The 6,434-nt window shown below is 46.2% G+C and overlaps 1 long non-coding RNA gene across 2 annotated transcripts; it reads right to left on the bottom strand.

Moving 5' to 3' along the window:
• Positions 1-3,448: 3,448 nt before the first annotated feature.
• LOC121541122 lies at positions 3,449-5,177 on the bottom strand. 2 transcript variants are annotated; one of them, XR_005995717.1, is made up of 5 exons: positions 5,119-5,177; positions 4,871-5,014; positions 4,109-4,305; positions 3,755-3,927; positions 3,449-3,665 (listed from the first exon to the last, which is right to left on the bottom strand). It is a non-coding gene; the product is annotated as an uncharacterized LOC121541122 (long non-coding RNA). The 2 variants fall into 2 exon arrangements; XR_005995716.1 differs by having other exon boundaries at positions 3,755-3,878.
• Positions 5,178-6,434: the final 1,257 nt, after the last annotated feature.

Below are 6,434 nucleotides of genomic sequence, written 5' to 3'. Positions count from 1 at the left end.
ACGGGACATTAAAAACTGTAATATTTTATGTTTCACCGAGTCGTGGCTGAACGACGACATGGACAACATACAGCTAGCGGGCTATACGCTACTTCGGCAGGATAGAACGGCTGACTCCGGTAAGACAAGGGGTGGCGGTCTGTGTATATTTGTAAACAACAGCTGGTGCACAAAATCAAATACTAAGGAAGTCTCAAGGTTTTGCTCGCCTGAGGTAGAGTTTCTTGTGATAAGCTGTAGACCACACTATTTTCATCTATATTTTTCATAGCTGTCTATTTACCACCACAAACCAATGCTGGCATTAAGATTGCACTCAATGAGCTGTATAAGGCCATAACTAAACAGGATAACGCTCATCCAGAGGCAGCGCTCCTAGTGGCCGGGGACTTTAATGCAGGGAAACTCAAATCCGTTCTACCAGCATGTTAAATGTGCAACCAGAGGGAAAAAAACTCTAGACCACCTTTACTCCACACACAGAGATGCATACAAAGCTCTCCCTCGCCCTCCATTTGGCAAATCTGACCATAACTCTATCCTCCTGATTCCTGCTTATAAGCAAAAACTAAAGCAGGAAGCACCAGTGACTTGGTTAATAAAAAAGTGGTCAGATGACTGTTTTGCTAGCACAGACTGGAACATGTTCCGGGATTCTTCAGATAGCATTGAGGAGTACATCACATCAGTCACTGGCTTCACCAATAAGTGCATCAATGACGTCGTCCCCACAGTGACCGTACGTACATACCCCAACCAGAAGCTATGGATTACAGGCAACATCCGCACTGAGCTAAAGGCTAGAGCTGCCGCTTTAAAGGAGCGGGACTCTAACCCGGACGCTTATAAGAAATCCCGCTATGCCCTCCGACGAACCATCAAACAGGCAAAGAGTCAAAACAGGACTAAGATTTAATCGTACTACACCGGCTCTGATGCTCGTCAGATGTGGCAGGGCTTGAAAACTATTACAGATTACAAAGGGAAGCACAGCCGCGAGCTGCCCAGTGACACAAGCCTACCAGACGAGCTAAATCACTTCTATGCTCGCTTCGAGGCAAGCAACACTGAAGCATGCATGAGAGCACCAGCTGTTCCGGATGACTATGTGATCACGCTCTCCGTAGCCGATGTGAGTAAGGCTTTTAAGCAGGTCAACATTCACAAGGCCACAGGGCCAGACGGATTACCAGGACGTGTACTCCGAGCATGTGCTGACCAACTGGCAAGTGTCTTCACCGACATTTTCAACATGTCCCTGACTGAGTCTGTAATACCAACATGTTTCAAGCAGACCACCATAGTCCCCGTGCCCAAGGACACTAAGATATCCTGCCTAAATGACTACCGACCTGTAGCACTGACGTCTGTAGCAATGAAGTGCTTTGAAAAGCTGGTCATGGCCCACATCAACACCATTATCCCAGAAACCCTAGACCCACTCCAATTTGCATACCGCCCCAACAGATCCACAGATGATGCAATCTCTATTGCACTCCACACTGCCCTTTCCCATCTGCGCAAGAGGAACACCTACGTGAGAATGCTATTCATTGACTACAGCTCAGCGCTCAACACCATAGTGCCCTCAAAGCTCATCACTAAGCTAAGGATCCTGGGACTAAACACCTCCCTCTGCAACTGGATCCTGGACTTCCTGACGGGCCGCCCCCAGGTGGTAAGGGTAGGTAACAACACATCTGCCACGCTGATCCTCAACACGGGGCCCCTCAGGGGTGCGTGCTCAGTCCCCTCCTGTACTGCCTGTTCACCCATGACTGCATGGCCAGGCACGACTCCAACACCATCATTAAGTTTGCCGACGACACAACAGTGGTAGGCCTGATCACCGAAAACGATGAGACAGCCTATAGGGAGGAGGTCAGAGACCTGGCCGTGTGGTGCCAGGATAACAACCTCTCCCTCAACGTGACAAAGACAAAGGAGATGATTGTGGACTACAGGGAAAAAAAGAGGACTGAGCACGCCCCCATTCTCATCGACGGGGCTGTAGTGGAAGAGGTTGAGAGCTTCAAGTTCCTTGGTGTCCACATTACCAACTAACTATCATGGTCCAAACACACCAAGACAGTCGTGAAGAGGGCACGACAAAGCCTATTCCCCCTCAGGAGACTGAAAAGATTTGGCATGGGTCCTCAGATCCTCAAAATGTTATACAGCTGCACCATCGAGAGCATCCTGACTGGTTGCATCACCGCCTGGTATGGCAACTGCTCGGACTCCGACCGCAAGGCACTACAGAGGGTAGTGCATACGGCCCAGTACATCACTGGGGCCAAGCTTCCTGCCATCCAGGACTTCTATACCAGGCGGTGTCAGAGGAAGGCCCTCAATATTGTCAAAGACTCCAGCCACCCTAGTCATAGACTGTTCTCTCTGCTACCACACGGCAAGCGGTACCGGAGCGCCAAGTCTAGGTCCAAAAGGCTTCTCAACAGCTTCTACCCCCAAGCCATAAGACTCCTGAACAGCTAATCATGGCTACCCGGACTATTTGCACTGCCCCCCCACCCCCACCCCATATTTTTACGCTGCTGCTACTCTGTTAATTATTTATGTACATATTACCTCAACTACCTCAACTAGCCAGTGCCCCCGCACATTGACTCTGCACCGGTACCCCCCTGTATATAGCTTCCCTACTGTTATTTTATTTTACTTCTGCTCTTTTTTTCTCAACATTTTTTTGCTGTTGTTGTTTTATTTTACTTTTTTATAAAAAAATAAATACATTGTTGGTTAAGGGCTGTAAGTAAGCATTTCACGGTAATGTCTACACCTGTTGTATTCGGCGCATGTTGCAAATTAAATTTGATTTGATTTGACATGTAAACTATATTTAGTCTCCAAATATTTAACTAAAACATAAATATGTTTGCACAATGAGCACTTTTTGTCTCTCAATTACATTGTTACATTTGTTGGTTAGCTAGCTAGCGAATCTTTGCCATATTAGCATTGACATGAAATCATTCAAAACACCTCAAAACAAGACATGGTATCAATAACGATACAACGGGTTGAAATGCCACCTATGATTCCCCACATGGCAGCTTTTTGTCATTTTTTGCTAGATATATCTGACCGTTCAGAATCATAACAACTCTCGGCTTCCGGCCACATCAACAGGCTAGACTAGTTGGTCTTCGCCTGTAAGGCTGAAGCTCTATCTCCCCGTAGCTGCACTGCTGTGTGAAAAGTTAGTCCAATATTTGAGGCCAGCATCTTTTTCCTTGTCAAATCACACATACAACAGGATATACCAAAATAACTTGATAACGACGTGCAAATGTTTTCAAACTCAAAAGGGTTTATTCGTCCTATATCACATTTCACCAATGGATGGAAGTAGTTGTTGAAGGAAGAATGTTTTCAGTAACATTTACAACATCATGAAATAAAAATAAAAATATTTCCTCTCCTGATGTGTTCAGAATTAGGGAGTAAGTTGAGAAATAAGTAACATTTCATTCATTTTATAATTTGGCTCTAGTGTTGAAATGGTCTCCTGTGTGGTGACAGTCTGGAAAGAGAAATACATAATGTATTTATGTGTGTGTAGTCACTCGCTCATTCTGTTCTGCTCCGACCAATCAGTGATCTTCATCCTCCGTCTCTGTTTTTGATTGGGTCATTCTTGCCGTCTGTGGTAGACAAACCCATATTGAGGATTTTGAGGCAACGCACTCTGTTATAACATTTGACTGTTTATTTATCCATTATAACATCTCACCTTTTCCACCATTTTCTGTATCTTGTGGATGAGGGCGATCATGTGACCAGCGTCCTCCTTCAGCTTCATATAGGACGAGCGTTGAAGCGCCGCCTTCTCCAGTCTGCGACTAAGACCTTCCTGGCTAGCAAATTAGAGCCATAGTAGCATATTAGTGACAGCTGCAGCCTCCACTGAGACAGAGAATAAGCAAGGGAGGGTGAAGAAAGGTAAAGAGGGGGAGGTGGTAGAGAGAGAAAAGAAGGTTAGCCAGTCTAAGTCTATGACATTAACAAGATGTATAATTAGAGTCTAACATAATGTGTGTGAGTGAGAGAGAGTGAAAAGAGAGAGAGGTACGTGTGCGTGTATTACCCAGTGTGTCCTGTATGGCTGCGATGCGTAGGCTCAGGGCTTGCGTTGTCTCGTCTGCTGCCTCCAGGGCCTGTAGCAGGCTGGGGATGTAGGACACCATCTCAGCCCCCACACTTGTTGTTGCCCCCCTTGACCTTCCAGACCTCCGGCCACACACCTTCTCCTTCACTGGAGCTCCACGTAACAGACCATGGTTACTTGAACACACAGAGAGAGAGACTTAACGTGTGTGTGTGTGTGTATGTTAAATGTCTTTGTATGAATGTGTCTGTGTAAAGGTTCAAACAAAAACATACGCTACATAAAACTGTGGCATGTAAAGAAGGTAGATGTACCCAGTATCTGTTTGTCCATTATGTCATTATCTATTCAATAACTATATTTATCTTGTAGAAACAGAGTAAAGTACAGATCCTTATCTTTATTGACCACCACTCTCTTTCCCTCCGTGTGTGTGTATAATGGTGCGAGTAAGGCCCATTCACAATGTTATCACCCAGCAGGACAGTAAAAGTGAGGCCATTTCTCCTTAATTAAATTGATTGTGTAAACACGTCTGATCTCATAGATCTAGGGCCGTAGGAATGTCCACTTAACGTCCTTGAGGCAATCAACTAACACATAGACACAGAGAAGGCTTGGCCATAGGAATTTTAGATAAGAGAATGCATAGCCTTCCATGCTGATGTCAGGTTCTGGCTGTTTTGGCTCCTCCCAGTGAGAGGCTACCTTCCTGTATGGACATTGTCCCTCCACACACACCTTATTCAACAACTCCTGCACTTTGGTGGGTGTGAGCCACAGCCCTAGTGACAGTAAGAGGTTGTGAAGGTCTGCTCGCCTGACGCTGCCGGTGAGCTGTCGGTCAAAGAACACACAGGCCAACAACACCCTGCACGACAGCACCTACAGAGTGGAAATGAGAGCGAGAGCGAGATGAGAAACCAGGAAGTATAGTAGCTTGCTCTCTTGAGCAACCCTAGTGTTCACGTAGTGTATGTGGGTCTTACATTGCGCTTTATGAGGCAGTCTGATTTCTCACACGTTATCCCCTCCGCTCCCAACATCTCTGAAAAGAATTAAGAACAAAATAACGCAATTTTAGTACACACAGTTTCTGGCATATAACTTTACCTAAACCAGTCTTTTAACATCTTCATACCCACTTCTTTCTTGCTCTCTCTCTCTCTCTTCCTCTGTTTCTCTTCTCCATCGTCATCAGTCTCCTCCTCCCTATCCTCCGCTGCTCTCCCTCTTCTCTTTCCTGAAATCTTTCCCTCCTCCTGTCATCCCTCCCTCTCTGCTTTTTGTCTTTCTTTATCCACTCATCCTTCTGAAAAAGAGATTAGAGGATAAAGTGAGCAGGACTAAAGCAGGTTTAGAAAACAATACATGTATCATGTTTATTGTGTGTGTATGTGTGTCTGTACCATGGGTGTGTGTGTGTGTGTGTGTGTGTGTGTGTGTGTGTGTGTGTGTGTGTGTGTGTGTGTGTGTGTGTGTGTGTGTGTGTGTGTGTGTGTGTGTGTGTGTGTGTGTGTGTGTGTGTGCGCATAGGTGGTAGAGCAGAAGACCAAAGTCCCTCTGCAGCATCTCACAAAACAAATCTGCCAGCAAGTCCACAGACCGAGACAGAGCAAGCGAGAGATGGGGGGGGAGTATAATAATTTATTTTGTATCATGATGATTAACTTAGTCCAAAGCAGATGAGTACAGTACATATCAGTGTGGTCTAGGGGAGTACTTTACCTCGAAGGCCTCCTTGGTTGTGGAGGTGTGCTACTCCAGGAGAGAGGAGAGGGGGACGGGGCAGAGGGCTAGCCCAGGACTAGGCTTCGTAACCAGGCACAGGTTGGCAGGGAGAGGAGCCCCCTCCTCCTGATACACAAACACACAGAGACCAGACATACTAAAAGCTTTAGAACAGCAGCGAGATATGGCTACTACATGATATGTAGTGGTGAGTGGCAAGATGCGCAGCGTCTTGGCATAGTGGGATGCCAGGAGAACACTACTTGCCCCAATGCATAGTGCCAACTGTACAGTTTGGTGGAGGAGTAATAATGGTCTCGGGCTGTGAAGGGAAATCTTAACACTACAGCATACAATGACATTCTAGACGATTCTGTGCTTCCAACTTTGTGGCAACAGTTTGGGGAAGGCCCTTTCCTGTTTCAGCATGACAATGCCCCTGTGCACAAAGCGAGGTCCATACAGAAATGGTTTGTCGAGATAGGTGTGAACTTGACTGGCCTGCACAGGTGCCCCAAAAAACGTAACTCATCATGAGGGCCCCCCCCACCTTGTGAGCAAAACATTTTAGTGG

This window comes from Coregonus clupeaformis, chromosome 27 (genome assembly GCF_020615455.1).
Source record: "Coregonus clupeaformis isolate EN_2021a chromosome 27, ASM2061545v1, whole genome shotgun sequence".
Lineage (NCBI taxonomy): Eukaryota > Metazoa > Chordata > Actinopteri > Salmoniformes > Salmonidae > Coregonus > Coregonus clupeaformis.
The sequence above is the reverse complement of the archived record's forward strand: the minus strand, read 5'-3'. Positions and strand labels throughout refer to the sequence as shown.